Source organism: Meles meles, chromosome 12 (genome assembly GCF_922984935.1).
Source record: "Meles meles chromosome 12, mMelMel3.1 paternal haplotype, whole genome shotgun sequence".
In the NCBI taxonomy this organism is placed as follows: Eukaryota; Metazoa; Chordata; class Mammalia; order Carnivora; family Mustelidae; genus Meles; species Meles meles.
The window spans coordinates 64,369,225-64,388,743 of record NC_060077.1 but is presented as its reverse complement, the minus strand read 5'-3'; the positions used below and the strand labels follow the sequence as shown (position 1 = coordinate 64,388,743).

Below are 19,519 nucleotides of genomic sequence, written 5' to 3'. Positions count from 1 at the left end.
CAAGGATTACCAAAATGTGACACAGAGACATGAAGTAAGCAGAGACTGTTGAAAAAATGGAGCTAATGGACTTTCTAGTTGCAGGGTTGCAACAAACCTTTGATTTGTAAAAGTAAACAAACAAAAACCCCCATACTATCTTCTAAGTACAGTGAAGCAAAGCACAATAAAACAAAGTATGCCTGTATTACTTCAAAAAAAGACAGGAAGATAATGATCTAGGATTGATTTCTTAACTATAATCTAGGAAAAGTGGAGATATTTATAATAGGGATAAATGAGCAAAAAGGGAGGGTGGGAAATATAGACAGTGTAGACAAAAACCATCCCTGATGCCAGGAGAAAAAACAAATCTAAAGAGAAAACTTATACATTTATGAGATTTTCTAGATGTCACACCTAGGCAAGCAATGCTGTGTAAAATATTAAGCAGCTCTAATGCTGACTGAGAAAATTTATGGAGTCTGAAGTACCTGTCTTAAATCATATCCGTTACTTACCTCTGTTTCTCACTCTTTAACCAAGCTTCTCTGAGGGCTTATGTTGTGCCTCTTTATTTCTTTGGGTTTTGTGCAAGGACTAAGCTTTCAAGAAATGAGGAACACCAGGGGTAGAGTATTAAACATAGAGAAGGTTATTTCCATAAGAGGATGTGCCGCTCTTGGCGGGAGCTGTTCATTTTGGATGCTGAGCTTGTTATCATATGAAACAAATGGTACTTTGTTGCTTCATTCCCTCCCATTCTATTCTTCCATTTATTCTTTTTGCAATTATTTACCCAGCAACTTCTAGTTTGCATGTAATGTACTGGAAACCATGAGGGATGAAAAGTTATATGAAATCTATTCTCCAGCCTTCAGAATCTTTCACTAAATTTGGAGAGAAAAATAAATCTTGCAGTAAATCTTGCAAATAAATTTTGTTTATATAAGCAGCTAATATATCAGGTTATGAGATAGCTGCTTATTTAATTGAATTAAAGAATCATTAGTGAGAAAAAGAGAGTTGTATTTTATTCATGACTTCTTTTATTCATTCATCCACTAATTTGGGGGAAAAATACATTTGTTGAGCAACTATTATGTACCAGCCTTTGTTTAGGCAGTGAGGACTGGTGATAACCAGCAATTTTTCTCCTAGTGCAGAAAAGTGTAGATAATATATAATGTAATTTCAGATATTATATTCTGAAGGATATATGTAGGTTTGGGAAGAATGAAACTATTCTAATGGAGTGAGATTTGAGGATGATAAGAAGGGCAATTATTTTACTTGAGACAATCAGGAAAGGCTTCTCCAAAGAGGTTCTGGCCATTTGATCCTTGACACCGGGCAAATCACACCCACCTGCTAGCAGGAGCAGACTTCCAGGGGATTTTCAGGGAAAGGAGGTTTGAGCAGAGCCTGAGGACTGGGAACTCTTCCCTGGAATTGGATCAACCTGAAGCCAGTTGTGGAACTGCACAGGGTCCCCATGGACCTCAAGGAGAGCCCCAGCGAGGGCAGCCTGAAGCCCTCCAGCATCCACATCTTCGCCAACACCTCGACCCTCCACGGCATCCGCCACATCTTCGTGTATGGGCCGATGACCATCCGGCATGTGCTCTGGGCCGTGGCCTTCGTGGGCTCCCTGGGCCTGCTGCTGGTGGAGAGCTCCGAGAGGGTGTCTTACTACCTCTCCTACCAGCACGTCACCAAGGTGGATGAGGTGGTGGCCCAGAGCCTGGATTTTCCAGCGGTGACCCTCTGCATCTTCAACGGTTTCCAGTTCTGCAGGCTGACCACCAACGACCTGTACCGTGCTGGGGAGCTTCTGGCCCTGCTCGACGTCAACCTGCAGATCCCTGACCCGCACTTGGCTGACCCGGCGGTGCTGGAGGCCCTGCGGCAGAAGGCCAACTTCAAACACTACAAACCCAAGCAATTCAGCATGCTGGAGTTCCTGCACCACGTGGCCATGACCTGAAGGATATGATGCTCTACTGTAAGTTCAAGGGGCAGGAGTACGGCCACCAGGACTTCACCACCATGCCACATGGAGCAAGGAGCACTGTCTGGATGAGAGAATCCAAGATAGGGCAAGTAGGGCAGCTCTAGGAACAAAGCCGTATGAGGAATATTTGAAGGAAATCCGAGATGTTCAGCCTGGAGCGACTTGTAAATATTGGACTTAGCCAAACACAGAAGTGAAGGAGTGGAAGATTTCTAACAAATGGAATTGAAACCTGAGCCAAGTGAAATAGTCAGCATGCATGTTCTTCAGGAAGAATATTCCAGGAAGAAGGGAGAGCACCTATAAAGAAGCTTCTCAGGCAGCAGCAAACTTGGTAGCTCAAGGAGTGAGCAAAGGGAATTGTGAGATGTCAAGCTGGTTAGTCTGAAGAAGGAGGGCAGAGCCTGATTATGTAGCATCTTGTAGACAGAGGAAGGAATTTGGATTTGATTCTAAATGCATTGGGAGGTTGGTGAAAGGATTTAAGAAGAATGCAGGATTGGATTCACATTTTAAAGTGGTCATTCTGCCAGCAGTGTGGAAGATTATTCGTAAGGAACAAAGAAAATAAGCAGAGAGATCAGTTAGTAGTTCAGTGAGAGATGCTGGTGGTTTGAAGAGTAGGAAGATTCCATGCATACTCAAGAGCAAGGGAGAGCCTGCAGGATTTGGTACAGGTGTATGGCTGGAGGATAGAGAGGAAGAAGGAGGCAGCATAACACCACCCTCCTGGCTTAAATAACTTGGTGATTGGAGGTACTGTGTTAAATGAGTTAGGAAAAACTGAAGAATGAGTACATCTGCAGAGATGATAACATATTGAGATGTATGTGAGATATTCAATAAACACTGCTAGGTGGGGAGCTTGCTATATGTGTTTAAAATTTATTTTTTAAAAAAGGTCTGATTTGAGATTCAAGAAAAACTTCTATAGCATAAGCATATTGATAGTATTTAAAATCATGACAACTGAGCCCTCTTCTAGGAAGAAAGGGTGGAGATAAAGAGAAGAGCCTAAAGAGAATGCCTGAAGGAGGTGGAGCGTGTAAGGACCCAAGAAGCTGCAGGGAGCTTGGAGAAAAACAAGGAAGGCAGGTTCATGGAAAGTGAGAGAAAAAAGTCTTATCTTATTCCCTATTCATTGAGTGTAGCTCTTTGAATCCCCTATAGTCCCTTAGTTCCTTTGTTCTTTTTGCTAAATGCCAGTCAATAGAGAGATCAAAACAGCAGTCTTTCATGGTGAGCATTTGGTGAGCATCTTTCCAATATTCCAGGCAGAAAGATGGGGCACTGGGGCATGGCAGCCATAGAAGAGAGTCTTTGTGACCCAATATAGGGGGATTTGCCTATCTAGACTCGGGGAATAGCTATTTACCTCAGGATCAATATGTCAATGATTATTGATTAAGCTGCTTTCAATTATATTGCACTTCTAGACTACTCTCCAACTTCTGTCTGCCTCAGGGGACTGAGCTGCATGGGATTCATCAATGGGCTCATTTGCCCATGGCTTTTGATTTGGTTCAGCCAATGCAGAACCCTAGTAGGAAATGAGATGGTGGGTTTGGGATATTTATTCACCCAGTTCCCACTGTGGTATAATCTGAATCTGATTTTTCTTTAGCAGAATTCACAGATCCAGTCAAGGGAGCTGTCTCTGTACAATTCTCTCCTTCCAGTCCTGTCAGCTGCTCCTGCCCCCAATCACTTCAATCCTAGGAACAGGAATCAAGCTATCGTTAACACTGGTGTTCTGTTGGTTTCTCTGTACCTTGTCTTTACTTTTGAAACTAAATTTTCTATGAAATTTTCATCAATTTATCCTGATATAAGTGTGCTATCTTACTTGACACCAGATGCACAGAAATTATGATCCAGTTGGAACAATAAAATATTAACCAAACGTGTGTCACAGATTCCAAGTGACATAGGAATTCAGAGAAGGGAATGGGAAGTAAGAGTGACAAGGATTGGGAAGTCAGGAAAAGAAGGCTTATGTAGGAGATGAGCTGAAACTCAACCCTGCAGAATAGTTGCTGAGGAGAGGGTTTTAAGCAGCTGTGGAAAAAATGATCCAAGTTTTAGGCAAGGAGAGAAATAGGAGCAAGATCACTAGGTGGACTTAAGTGTACTGTTTCAGAAAGTGGAGTTTTAGATCCACTCACGGTAAAATTTGTAACCTGGCTTTGGCCTGTCCTTGTCAGACTATACATTCCATGTCCAAGTGTGGTATAATAAAATGTATAGCCTTTGTTTCTGATACTATTACAGGCTTCCTAAAGCCCTAGGAATGTTCTAAAATATAGAGATGTCTTCTTTGTTATTCCTAATGAGCCCTTCTTGCCATACCTGAGTTTCTGCTACAGGTGACTTAGGGTGGGGTCTCTCCATAGTTTCTGGTCTGAAGTGTAGGTCACCTGGGGGCCCCACTTGTGGCTGGGAGCAGTCTTATGGGACTGAGCCTTTTAACTTGTGGGATCTGATGCTAACTCCAGGTAGATAGTGTAAGAATTGAATTGAATTGTTGGTCATCCAGTTGGTGTCATAGAATTGGTTGTCAGTATTGGGGAAAAAAAAAAATCAAGACAAGCCAGTTACAATTTCTTTTACTTTAGAGCAAAATACTCTGGACTCAAAACAGCCACAGGGACCAGTTGTGAGGTTTGCCCTTGCCTCTTCCCAGTGGCTCTCAACAGCAAATCCATTTCCAGAGTCAGCAAACTGGCCCGGCCTGCAGTGCTCCAGGCAGGCCGTTATGGTCTGGCTGTCCTCTGGACACCCCACAAGGCAGGAACATAACTGCCCTGTGGCCTAGCCATTCCACAGCACAGGAATCCACTCATTACTAGGAAGCCTAATGAGTATGAACACGGCAAGTGTTTTCTTTCTTCTTTCTTTCTGTCTTTCTTTGTAAACTGGAAGGACTTTAGCTAATGCTCCATAAAAACCGGCTTAATATACAGTTATTACAAAGCTTCAGATTTTTGACAGATTAAGTGCTATTAAATCACCTTACTGTGAAGGCAGTAAAAGGTCACAAGATGAATTAGTTCAGGCCATCTTCTCTCAGTCTTCAGCAACCAGCTCCATTCAGACCTCCTTCCCCCACCAAGAAAAAGAAAGAAGAATAAAAGAAAAAGGAATTGGAAATTATGACCCTCTAAATGTCTTCAGGATGGGAGGCTATGAAGAATGGCACTGCCTTGTCATGGGAGGCAGATGGGTTTTTATCAGCTTGGAGGGCAATTTTCTACTTTATTTTTTCCCCCTTTGGTTGACTGTGATTCATAATGTTGCATTTTGCCCTTTAGGAAGAATTTTCCAGTTGACAGACTTGAGAGCCATAGCCTATCCCACTGCTTGGGAAGGAAGGAGAAGGGACTCTAGCTGGATTCAGTATTTTTAACAATACAGTAACAACTGTTTCTTTGAGTTTCTTTTCTTTCTCAGGTTGTGCTAGGAGAACTAAACCCAAATTTATATAACAGATTGCTTCTCATAAATGCAGTTTTGAAGGTTCTGATAAAAAATAAGGCAAAGCATCCTATACATTAAAGATTACTGTTAAGAAGCCAGTGTATGGAATACTGTTACTGAAGCGTGGCAGGACAGATCCAGGATTACTAACAGCCATAGCAGTTGCTGTAATTTGAAAACAGTAGCAGTGTTTATTTTTCTGCTTTTTTTGACTTGCCTGAATAACCCATTTACAGAAAAACCTCAGATGCGAAAAAATAAAAGTCAGTTTGGGAAAATAGGACCATTATTTCCCGTGATGGCAATTTTTTTTTTCCACACAGGTAAAAATGAGACACATTCTAGGTTGGATCTTTGTGCGTAACTACCCTAGCCCCATCTCTCAGTAGTTGGTATCTTGTGTGAATCTGGGGAAGGGCTCTGTTAACATCTGGGGTCTTGGTCTGATAGTTAAGCTATGGCTACATTAAACCCATCCTGGGGGGCCCTCAGTGTATATACCATTTCATATTGATCTGCTCTCTTCCAGTTAATTTTTCATCCAGATCTTGCTACAGAAATCAGACACTCTTGATGACATTTGAACATACATTTGAACAGAGTCTCAAACTCACCCAGACATAAGCATTAGTCCTTGCTTCGTGTGTCTCCTTGTTGTCTCTTTAATCTTAAAGCTTCAGAAGCTGTGGTTTGGTAAACTGGTAGGAGTTTCAACAAAAGACCCATTTGGAGTGGGGTGGGTGGCAGAGTAATCCTTCTGTGGACTTGGGTGCAGATTTTTGGTTAAGTTTAAACCTACCTTAGAGAGAAAATACAAGGTCCTGGATGATAGGTTGTTTTAAAGCAAGAGGAAATGAAATAAACATTACATTCACTGTCCTCATCCTGTGTTAGCTATCTCCTCACCTGTGGCATCTCATTTAATGAGACGCAGAGAAATCCCATGATTACCCACAGTCATTTGGTATGCTTTCTGAACCTGTTCCTCTGACTCCAAAGGCCACAGTCTTTGCCCAAGACCACTCAGCCTCTTTAGACTTTATTCACTTACTAAGTTAGCATTTTTAGTTTCCTGTAATAGGGCAGAGATTATGACACAGCTGATCTCGTTCACTCCTCAGAAGCACACAATAAGCACACGAGACAGGCTGCATACTGCCTCCCATGGTGGTTACACTACCCACATTTTACAGATGGAAGAGCGATGATCCTAAGAGGGTCACAGCTGGGGAGTGGTAGATCTAGGTCCAGGTCTCCAGCTTTCAATTCTCCATGCAGGATGTCTCCAGTTATACCTGAATTGGTTGTTCAGTCTCTTCTTAACTTCTGTTTCCCTGTTCTTAGTGTCCATGTGGTAGCTCTGTTTCTCCCACATTACAGAAAATAAAATGCTATATCTACTTACATGTTTCTTTGTTATTCTGGCTATCTAATTGATGAAATAACAGATGAGATTATCTGAGGATTTCTCCTCAAAGAAAATTCCGGTGAACAAATAACCCTGATGGTAGCATGACTATAAACGGTATCACTTTTCTTCAGAGTGTTGGTTGAGATGGTTCATTAAGAGAAGTTCAAGAGGTATAATTGTAATTAACTCTATCACTTAACTTTGAACAAAAATGATTTGATCAATATACTTAACAGTTCCAAGCAAGCCTTCAGATATTCAAGAGCCATCAAAGAAAACTGGAGAGAAGATGAAGGAAGAATACAGAAGGCTGAAGAAGTGTATGTACCATTTAGACTAAATAGCAAGCTCAACTTCATTATTGTCAATAGCCAGATATTTTTATACCTATGCTTTGACCTTGGGCATAATCTGAGAAATAGCATCTCTAGAACATTCACGGTCCTCAGGGTTCACTGCTGTGGACTGAGGGAGGCTCTGTTCTTGGATTTTGTCTGCTTGGTGTTGATGCTTCCACCTGGGTTCCTGAAGTACTCATTCTTGGTTTCATCATCCTTTCTAACCATCCCACCCAGGCCCTCACTTGGGAAAAGAGAGATAAGTAAGGGCTCTGCTGGGTTTCCTGCCTTGGATAACACATGCTGTCAGAAGGAAGGTGGCCTGGTCTACTCATGCAAGCCTTTCTTTTTCCAATTCTTCTATTCCTTTCTATCAGAAATGCCCTACCCCAGGTCTCCTCTTGCTAATTTTGATCAGTCCTCTAACTCAGCTCATATGCTCATTCCAGGAACCTTACCTGTGTGTTCTAGATAATTCACGCATCCTATCTTCACAGTTGGGCTTCCTTGTCTTCACGTGTCAGTCTTCTGACTCCTGCCTCCAATACTTGGACCCTGTTTATTGAATGGGTGAATAGATCATTTCATTTATAGGTAGCATTTTGCAGGAGGAGAGGTTGCTATACGTATGAGTTCTAGCTGGTTAACTTTGTAACCCTTGAGAACTCATGCTGTTCTCCATGTGAAGAATAAGCTCTCAACCAAGAAGACACTTTTATACATTCCCATATGCACAGCCTCCCTTACACTTCCTTTATATCATCTTTCCCTCAAATATTAGCCCAAATATTAATTCTTCTACAAACCTTGTTTAGCCTGTCTTCCTCCAAAATTTTACATTCTCATATTCTGGGCACTCAGTGGGCATTTATATATAATATTATATTTATAGTTAATTATTTTCTGTAAAGGTCCTATCTTCTCATTTGTGCTGTAAACAACTGTCGGATAATTGGTTCTAAGCCATAAACTTAGGGTAGTTTTTGGTGATCACAGGCACATAATAAATACTGTTCTTGCTGTTATACTCTACTATTTTAATTTCCTATAGGAGGTGATAGTACCTGTCCATTTCTGTAGATGCCCACTTTCTCCAGTTGAGGGCCAGGCTGTGTATCTCCCTCCCACAGTGCACAGTTCAGTGCGTTGTCCAGTAGATGCTCAAAAAATACTTGCTAATGAATTTATCTCCATGGATTTTTGTTTTGAGCATCAAACAACATAATGCTTGTGAAAGCGATTTGTAACAAAAAAAGGAAAAATGTAAATGAAAGGGATTAATGCTGTGATTCAATGAACCCAGTTCCGGGCAGCATGTGATTTGATGGTGATGATTTAAATCCCATAGGTCAATATGCAACAAATCCTTCTCAGATTCACTTCCTTTTAAAAGGCACAATATTATACAGGTTTATAATCTCACGTTTCCTAGTTAAAAAAAAAAAGTACATTTCTAGCTGAATGTGTGTCACGCTCTGGGGCCCTACACATCTAAATATTTAACAGGATTGCTTTATATGCCCTTATGCCGATGTTGCCGATATGTGATTTGGCTTTTGCCCAGTGGGTCCCTGGGCTTTTCATCATCCAGTGCATATATTGGCTGCAGAGTGCCTGGGCAGCAAGAATAGTGGGGTTGCTGAGGCATCGAATGCAATCAGAATGTTATTTAGAAAAGCTGGCTTGGCAGCCAAGCCTTGCACACATCTTTTATTACACTGTATCTTTGTGACATATTATTTCTGCTTCACAAGGTCACCTGACCCTGAATGGGACCTGTGGTCCATTGATAACACGGCTGGATGACGGCCGTGGCATGAGTTAGGACTGGACACAGACAAGGATGCATCTCTAAAAGTCCCCGCCCGCCTTGGCTGAGTTCTCACATTTCTCTTGTACTCCTTAGCTCTCCCTTTTCCTGTTATTGGTGTGGGAGGAGAGTTAGAATGGGCAGACAGTAGTTTAATCAAGAGCTTCTTTCCAAAACAGGAGAGGAGGGGATGGGGTGGGAATTGTAAGGAGAAGGTAAAATTCATGACTTCCTACATAAGAATTTTAGTTTTAAGATGAGAATCCATGTCCCAGCATCTGTGGCGGGTCTTCTACCATTGACACTCTCTTTGTCTTCATATGTTTGGTTCTTGCCACTGGCCAGTTCCCTGCCACAAGTGCTGAATTCTACTAAGAGACGTTTATGCCTTCTTAGGTTTGTTTCCCCATCTAAGCAGAGAATGATCTGTTCTTTGACCAGTTCACTCAACTGCTATTTATTCAGCATCTACTGTGTACCTGCACCGTTCCAGTTCTAAGGAGGCCAACAGCAAATAAAACAGAGGTGGCCCTTTCCCTTGTAGTATTTATGTTCTAGTGGGGACAGACAGATGTAATCATATAAATGAGTAAATAAATAATGTCAGTAATCATACATGCAGTGATGGAAATATAATAAGGTGAACTGATTTTGTTTAGATTGAGGGTGGTGGGGGAGGACCTTTCTGAGGAAGTACTATTAAACTGAGATCTAAGGCCGAGGTACCAACGATGCAAAGGTCCTGGAAAAAAGTAGCTCAGAAAAGGCTGTGAGACATGGATAAGCCTTTTCTGAGAACAGACTAAACTTGGTGTCTGTGGAATGCCATGGCCAAGGGAAGGTCATGTCAAAGAAATGGGCACCGTCAGACCCTGCACATGCTTGCAGGTTACATAAGGAGTAAGGGTTTTATTTTATACAGATGGAAAGTTGCTGAAGGATTTTTTTTTTTTTTTTACACAGAGATGATGTGTTTTGACTTAAATTATTTTTAAAAAATCACTCATTTCTTTTCTTAATAGTTTTGGCACACATTTATCTATTTTTCACTAAACAATATAGTTTTACTTTTTATGAGTAGAATTGCACTCTATGAATGTTTTAGTGTCTTGCTACTTTTGTTCAACATTATGTTTGTGAGGAAAAAAAAGAGAGGTTATATGTCAGGGTAATAGCTATCTTTACTGGGAAAGGAAAGGGTCACAGGGGAGCGTTTGAGGTGCTAGAAAAGACTTATTCCTTAACCCATGTGGTAGTTCTACTGGTGTTTGTTTTATATATAAGTGTTAAATAATACAACTAGGTGCATAAATATTTCTGAATGTATTTATCAAATAAAAATTCTGAAAAGAACTGTCATTAGCACCACATTTAGTAAGTTTTTTCATCGAAGTCTAAATATAAAAATACCGAAGTCTAAATGTTAAAGACAATTTCCTGGGAAAGATTAATTATCCTTTCTCTCACAATGGACTTACCAGAACAGGAAAGAAGAAAGGCAGAGAAAAGAAGGGTGTCTTCCTGTGTGGCAGATGTGCCCAAAGTGTGGGTGTGATGTGAGAGAACCATGATGCATGGTTATGCTGGGTTATATATGCTGGGAAGTCAGGAGACCATTTACAGCCTTAGCTCACTCACCAGCTGGCCTTCTCCCTTGAGCAAGTCACATCTGCCCTCTGAACCTAGTGCCAGCATACATGAATGGAGAGATGATCTGTCACGTTGCTTGGCACATGGTAGCTAATTTATACATATTTGTGTATTTGAAACTTTGATTGTAACATATCCTAATGCTAAACTCCTCAGAACATCTCCAGTCTTTATATTCTTTTACTCTGCAGCCTAGGCTGGACATCCTCACTCATATAGCATTTTGTTTCTACTTTAACGTTAGAAGTGATCACAGTGTGACCTGACAGTCAACTGTGTATCTGTGAGCAGAATCCAAGAATCTAGCATAGCTGTGAGCTCACGTTCAGCAAATGAAAAGGTTAGTTCAACTGAGATAAGGGTCAATACTATGGGTATATTCTTATTGTAATGTATATTCAAATAGTAGAATCAGCATGATTTAGAGTCAGTACTGAGTTCAAATTCCTGGCGCAAGTTGGTAGCTGAACCATTTGGATCAAGTTCACCCCTTAGTTTATACTTTCTGTATTTCCTCAGAGATGTAACTGGAACACCAGTATCCATCTTGTACCTTTATGACAATCAATGTGTGTAGCACAGTGCATGACACACAGTGGGCTCTGAGTCCACATGAGTCTCCTCCCTGATCTACTGCTGCATAGGTCTCCTGAAATCAAACCAGGAGTTACAAGTTGAACAGGCTAAATGTCTCCACTGGCAGGTCGTTTTCATCATCAGCATCTCAGTGATAAACCAAAATGTCATTTGCACTTTGACGTGGGATACACAGAGAGGGTCAGTGCATAAAAATAATATGATATACCTTTCCTTTCAGAAAGAAATGTGTTGTTCCACCAGGTGACAATATCATGCTCCTTTTGTAGCACTGAGCTGAAGTGTAGCAGTATTTTTTTTTTTTCAAAAATATATTTTCATGACCAAGTGGGTGCATTCTGTCAGGCAGGGCAGCTGCTGACAGGTAGGCAAGGAAAAGAGAGGAATTATGCAAACATTTCACAGTGTAAATGTTAGAACAACTCAACTGTATGTGTGTTCAGAAGAGTTCAGTAGCTCGGGTGAATGCAGCTCCAAGAAATAAAATGACAGCCTCCTTTAACCATTATGCTAATGGACAAGATGGGAGGGGCATCTCTGCAAGAGCAGGCACTTGGGAGACAAGACTTCTGGGCTCACATCCCACTCCCAACAACATCTCCTACTGTGATCCTGTGCAAGTTGCTGAACTCCACTGTACTTTAGTTCTATTTCTCCATCTACAAACCCAGGCTAATAATAGTTACCTCCGCTACAGGGGTGGTACAAAGATTAATGAATTAATGAGCAGAGCATGCTGTGGAGAGAAGGTAGGCTATAGAAATGTGATCATTTCCACAAATCTCTGATTTGCACAGGGTTTGCCACAGCAGCTCTTCTGAATGTTATGCTCATTCCCCTCTTCTTCACTGATAATGAACTCGTACATCCCATTTCTGCTCCTGTGAGATACGGATGCTCTTGTCCAGGAAGTGATGAGCTCTTCCATGGCCTCCAAGCCTGGGTGCAGTGTGAAAATGATAAGGAGAGAGCCTGAGTCACAGAATGATGGAAATTGGAGAAAGATACGAGAGATGAAGGGGCCTTAGCTTTAAAATAAATAGCTTAACCGCCTTCATAATTTTACAGTTTTATCTGAGAGAACAATAAGCAGTGATGAGTGGGAATATTTTTACAAAATGAATGTCACAATGCAGAGAATATGAAATAAATTAAGTCTCATTTTCCAAATTTATTCATGATGTATTATACCAAGAAGCAGAATGTTGTTATATGTACCAGGGTATGGGGCAGATTGTTCCCCTACTGTAGAGCTTTTATGGTTTCCTCCCCCCAGCAAAGGTTAGAGCTAAGAAAAAAGGAAAAAAAAAAAAGGCAAGACATCTAATATCTGTAGATAAAAGCATCAGACATTCCAATCTTAGGAGCACCTGGATGGCATGGTCAGTTGGGCATCTGACTCTTGATTTCAGATCAGGTCATCATCTCAGGATTGTGAGATCAAACCCAATGTAGGGCTCATGCTCTGGGTGGCAAAGACTGCTTAAGATTTTCTCCCTCTCCTTCAACCCCTCCCTCCCTTAAAAAAAATTAGATATTCCAGTCTTAGACCTGGGAAAGCAAAGCCAAGCCACCAACCAACAAAAATCCTGTTTTCAGATCAGGGTATGAAAAAATTCTAACAGTTGGGAAATGAAAATAAATAATTCCATTACTTACATGATCCCATTCATTGGTCTTCTTCTTGGTAAGTAAATTTTTTATAAATTTTAAAGACTTTTTAAAGACAGACTGAGGTTCATAGTCTTTATTGTGATCTTACTTAATTACAAAGGTTAAGTGGTGAGCTGGGGTTTGTACCCACATCTCGGTCATGCCAATAGCTGTGTTTCAGATGCCTGTCCCCAACTACCTACAGAGAACAGAGCTGGTAGCTTAAGATGAAAGGAATTATCTGACAGCATTATGTGTATCTGTTACAAATGCATCCAAGCATCTGTGCATTCATGTAACTGTTCTCCAAGTATTTGATAGACACCATTGATGTACTCTGATCAGTGCTAGTTTACAGAGTTGAGCCAAGGTAAAGAAGAATACACTGTTTTCCTGAGTTTAACAAGCAGGACCCAGATTGCAAAGGCAAAAGGGTCACCAAGAGCATCCCACCCTGGAAGAACTGGGCTCTTATCCTAGAGTAGTGGCTGCTTGAACTTTGCTGGGTGCAGTGTCTCTAGGACCTGAGCCTTTGATCCCTGCTGGAAGAGGATTCCCATTCAACCCATCCCCATCTGGGGTAGAGATGCTAAGATAATACTGAAGGAAAGATATAAAATATATACTCTATTGAGTCTCTGTTAACATTTCCTTATCAAAAACATGAGCAATAAGAGAAATTGTAGTCTGGCGAATGAAAGAGAAAGCTAAGGGAATTTAGTTTACTCATACTCTAGCTAGAAAACCATTCTAGTTACATTCACACTAATCCACTGATCCCCCACTATTAAGCAGATTGAACCCACTAGTCCTGCTGCCATTTGCAAATGGACCTGGGAATAGGAAACCCCAAAAAGGTGCTTTTTATGCCCATGTCCCAGTTTTTTCAAAGACAAACTCTGTGTGGTGTATCAACATGCTTTCCTTTGTCATTTACAGTCTTCACTGAGGTATTTGGGCATGGTAGAATAGGGGAATAAAATCTTTTCACCTTTATGTGTCTAGCACTAAAGAAAGATCAAGAGATCCAAACAGCCCTCATTGCCTAAAATGATGAATGCAACAACTTAAGAAAATTCCTTCTATGCAAACCATACCATTATATACCAGTTTGAAGCACTCCTTTCTCTCTTGAGCTAACAGAACTTTCTGACTGTTCTACTTACCTGACACAGAACCAGTCACTCACTTTATGATTTGTCTCTTTCTTTGGTATTCTCTTAGTTCCAGGTGCTATAACAAAATACCATAAAACAGGTGGCTTAAGAACAATGGAAATATATTGCTCACAGTTCTAGAGGCTGGGAGTCTGAGATTGGGGTTCCAACATAGTAAGGTTTCAGTGAGGGCCCTTTTCTGGATGACAGACTTCTGATTTCTTGTGTCCTCAACATGGTGGAAAGAGAGCTAGCTTACTTTCTGACTGCTTCTCATATGGGCACTGATGTATTCATGAGAGCTGCACCCTCAAGAACTAATCACTTCCCAAAGACCCCACCTCCAAATACCATCACATTGGGTTTAGATTTGAACATATGAATTTGGGGGGAGGGAGCACAAACATGCAGACTATAACAGTTGCTGCTTGAAGTTTACATATTTATTGAATTTTTATGCTATCATACAATTTGTTATTTATTCATATCTTGGAACCTAAAGCAAACTCTATGGACTTTATGTCAAAGACTGCATCTTATGTATCTTTGTTCACCCTCACTCCCCTGTATACAGTATGCCCTGAATACTGAAGATGCTTTAAACATTTAGCTATTAATTCACACAGTTAGTTAATCTGCCTGATGCTGAGGCCTGGCTTCGTGTGAAATTCTGATACTGATAAAGTTTGTCTGTGGTGTTCTTTCATCTTGCTCTCAAGTGACAATATTTATATAATTCCTCCAACACAGTCCTTATTCCCAAGATGCTACAACCAGCTCAGAACTATGGGCTATTATGAAAGCAATCCTGATCACCATCTTAGCATTTCTTATCAAAACTTATGAGTGATCTACTTATTCATCTATTTACCCATCCATTCATTCTTTTGTTTATCAACAACTTGTATTTTGTTCATAAACAGTTTAGTGGCTATTGTTTTGTGCTTGGCAGGTGCTTATTAGATGATCTAGCCTGATACTAGGGATTCAGTAGTTGTACAAAAGAGAATAATTGCTGCCCTATTGGAGCTTATGTTCCAGTAGCAGAGGTTGACCCTAATTATGCAAAAATATCCATAAATAAAGCTGTTTCAGATAGAATGAGCAAAACAGGGAGACACATAAGACATTGGGGAAGTCTCAGAAAGTCTCTCCAAGGAGTTGACACTTAAGAGGCAACATAAATGGCAAAACATGTGTCATGCAAGGATCTGAGGGGAAATCATCACCTAAATCTCAGAATCTAGGGGGGGAAAAAGGCAGGTTAGCTAAAATATAATTGAAGAAGGGGTGTTTCATTGGGAGTGAGTTTGTCTAAGCCACCAGGAAACAGAGCAAGTGAACCTTGCAAGAGATAGCCAGGAGTCTTTATAATAATGAGCTAGAGAGGGCCAATAGAAAGGGTGAAGCAATGGGATGAGGAGATTGGATTTACAGCTTTTTTTTTTTTTTAAGTGGTTAAAAAACTTTTGTATGACAAATTTTTAAAAAATTTTATTCCTTTCCTTTCCTTTTTTCTTTTCTTTTGTGTTCCACACCCAGTCATCCATGCAATACGTGCCCTCCATAATACCCACCACCAGGCTCACCCAACCTCCCACATCCTTCCCCTCCCAAACCCTCAGTTTGTTTCTCAGAGTCCACAGTCTCTCATGGTTTGCCTCTCCCCATTTCCCCCAACTCACTTCTCCATCTCCCAATGTCATTATGCTCCACAAGTAAGTGAAACCATATAATAATTGACTCTCTCTGCTTGACTAATTTCACTCAGCATAATCTCTTCCAGTCCCGTGCATGTTGATACTCAAACTCAACACACAAAACAGATAATCATGTCAAAAAATGGGCCGAAGACATGAACAGACACTTCTCCAAAGAAGACATACAAATGGCTAACAGACACATGAAAAAAATGATCATCATTAGCGATCAGGGAGATTCAAACCAAAACCACATTGAGATATCACCTTATGCCAGATAGAATGGCCAAAATTAACAAGACAGTAAACAACGTGTGTTGGAGAGGATGTGGAGAAAGGGGAACCCTGTTACACTATTAGTTGGAATGCAAGTTGGTGCAGCCACTTTGGAAAACAGTGTGGAGATTCCTTAAGAAATTGAAAATAGAGCTTCCCTATGACCCTGCAATTGCACTATAGGGTATTTACCCCAAAGATACAGATATAGTGGAAAAGAGGGCCATCTGTACCCCAACGTTCATAGCTACAATGGCCACAGTCACTAAACTGTGGAAAGAACCAGGATTTACAGCTTTTTTTGTTGTTGTTTTGTTTTGTTTTATTGTTAGAGAGGAAAAAGGGGAGGAGGGGCAGAGGGAAAGGGGGAGAGAGAATCTTAAGCAGGCTCCATGCTCATCATGGAGCCTGACCTCATAACCCTGAGATCATGACCTCAAGAGTCAGACGCTTAACTGACTGAGCCACCGAGGCAACCCTTGGATTTATACCTTTAAAATATGTCTCTGCCTACTGTTTTCATGGGGTCATTTTTCCTAAACCTGCATTGTAAGAATTGTTGGGTGAATAGAAAATTCCCTTTATAGGAAATTTCTTTAAGGCAAGATTTGTTAACCAAATTTTTTGCAAAAAGTCAGAGAACATTATCAAAGAAAACATTTAGCAAGCTCATAACAGCCTGTGTTACAACTGGGTGCATCTGGAATACATGTTTCTATTCTATGCGTGTCTATAACTTTTTAAGTTTGCTGTTTGACTTTGAGCACGTCACAAACTCTCTGGGCCTTAAAAATGAGGAAGTTTGAATGAAGTGATTTCTAAGATCTCTTTCAGCTCTAATATTTTATGACCATGAAATTAGTGCATTAGAAACTGATTAAAATCTACAAAGCTATAAAATATTCTTTCCCTTCAGTCTTGTCAGTGAAATGAATCAGAGATATTACCACTATTCATGATGATCAACATGTGTGCAGCATTTTATAGTCTGCTAAGGATACACCTATTGTGCCCTTTGAAGTCACATAATACTGAGAGTAAGAATTGGTATTATTGCTATTTGAGAAGTGAGAAAACTGATGTTAAGAAGAATTTTTTGTTGTAAAGAAGATAACTAGCTAGTAAAAGTAACCAAAGACAGAACCAGAAACTTCCTGTTTTAGACAAATCAAGAAAATTGTGCTTTATGCTTCCAGACTTTATTTCGATAACTATATAGGCTTATCTAATTCATCTTCCTTAACATATGGTCATACCTGGTTTCTTTCCTTGCTTACTTACTAACAGCTATGAAGAGGGACTTAAAAAAAAAAGATATTTATTTATTTAGAGTGGGGGGAGGGACAGAGGGAGGAGGAGAGACTCTCAATTCAACTCTGTGCTGAGCACAAAGCCCAAGTCGGGGCTTGATCTCATGACCCTGAGATCATGACCTGAGCCAAAACCAAGGGTTGGACACATAACCAGTTAAGCCACCCAGGCATCCCTTAGAGGAACCTTAAGATTAGAAACCCTGAGCTTTCTTACAATTCAAAATATATGAAAGCAGGAAATAAGGATCATTTTGTTAAACCCACCCTATTTGTCAAGGTCTAACATACATGCCACTTGTAGTTATTCTTAAAGTCATTGATGTAATAAGTTTGCCACATTTTTACTCTTTTCTCTATAGAAGGTTAACTTCTGAGTATAGGAAACAGATACAGTGCTTGAGGGGTCTTCCTGGCCCTATCCCACTCTTATATGTTGGTGTGTGCACACAGACACACCCCTCCATCAGCACCATTTCAGACTTTGTAAGCCCGTGTGAAGACAGAGGCCTGCCACTCTCTTCTCTGTGAGAGAACTCAACTACCAGTTGAGATTGGAGGAGTTTTTTGTATATTTTCCTTATCACCCCTCCTTCCTTCCAGGTATGCTTTTTAAATTTGACTGCATTTCTTAGCTGCTCGTTGAGTATTAATGTGTTGTATGCTAAATACTCCAGAAATGCAAATGTTTACATCACATAGATATGTATATTATTATATATGATGGATCCAAACTCAGAAATTCAGCATAAAAACATATAAAATTATCCAAGGATTGGGTTCAAATTATATTAGGAGCACCTTTAAGAATTTGGCAGTAGAAGTATTTCAAAGATAAACCTGTTGAAATGGCTTAGTTTTTGACAGCCCTTTCTGGAAGTTCAATGGTTTCTTCCCTGCCCCCTCCCTCTCTCCTTTCTTCATGTCAGACTGGGCCATGTTTGAAATTCTTGAACCCACCACGCGCCTGCTGTCTTTATATATACACTCATCTCTCCTGAGGAAAGATTTCAACTTTATGGCAAAACTGAAGAAAGCATGTCAGAATGCTGTCGGAGAGAGAACCTTCTTTTCTACAACTGTTTTTGGATGGCAGCCAAAATTTCCCTTTCTGGCTTTTACTCTTGACACTGTCTCCCCATGGAGTAGAAGGGATATTTTAGCTACTGGCAGGTTTTAACAGTGCCCCTCGATGCCAGCGTGGGCAGTCCAGAATTCAGAGCCCTGACTCTATCTTCATGTCGATATTAAATAAGCATGCCGTTTAAAGACAACGCCAGGCAACTTTTCTTTTGAGGCTATCTGGGGAGATTTTTTTTTTATTTTATTTTATAAAGGGTTTTATATAAGACATCAAATAGTTATGAGGAACGTGGCTGTGCTTTTTATAACACAAGAAAGGTTAAGAGCAGAAATTTTTATAGACACTGTAAGAACTTTCAAGGGACTAAAAGGCTCAGTGGACTCTGAAGACAGATTTCACCTTCAGGAAGAAGATTCAAGTTCACCTGAGGAATCAACAAGTTACAAGAGTTGGGATCTCTGGCTAGGTCCCAGTTGTTGATGGAGCTCTCCCTCTGAAATCTGCTTTGCAATTAATTCAAAGAGGATTGTTTCATGTGAAAAGATTTTATAACAGCACAAGGTACAGGATACTGGTGTCTGGGAATGGTCAGACACATTCCCAGATTTAGGGATGATTTAGGCTCTGGATTTGCTGAAAAGTGTTATTTTATTTTGGTGGTCCTCAGTGCCCCCGACAAAAAGTAACTGTACTATGTGTGTGCATATACGTGTTTCTTTGGAGAGGAATTCTTCTCAGATTATTTTTTAACTTTCCTTCAGGCCAAACACTCTCTGTGTTGCACTGTGGGCTGCATGCAGAAGATAAATACCAGCTAGGTGAAGTTCTCTCAGTTTGGCAGAGGAACTGGATTTGAAAAGACAGCCTCTAAGAAAAAGAATGGATTTGGCATGAAGACAGAGTAGAAGTGAAAGAGAAGGAAAGTAAACTAAGAAATATCATGTGAGAATAAAGATTGAGATCACTGAAATCAAGTTGATTTCATATACAGTTATCTGGAATGTCTATTTCAATAAGGACACATTCTCAGAAGTTGAGGGTTACATACTAGTAAGATAACTTC

General features: G+C 40.4%; 1 pseudogene; it reads left to right on the top strand.

Annotated features, from left to right (window-relative positions):
* Positions 1–1,474: 1,474 nt before the first annotated feature.
* Positions 1,475–2,097, top strand: LOC123953911 (annotated as a pseudogene).
* The last annotated feature ends 17,422 nt before the right edge of the window (positions 2,098–19,519 follow it).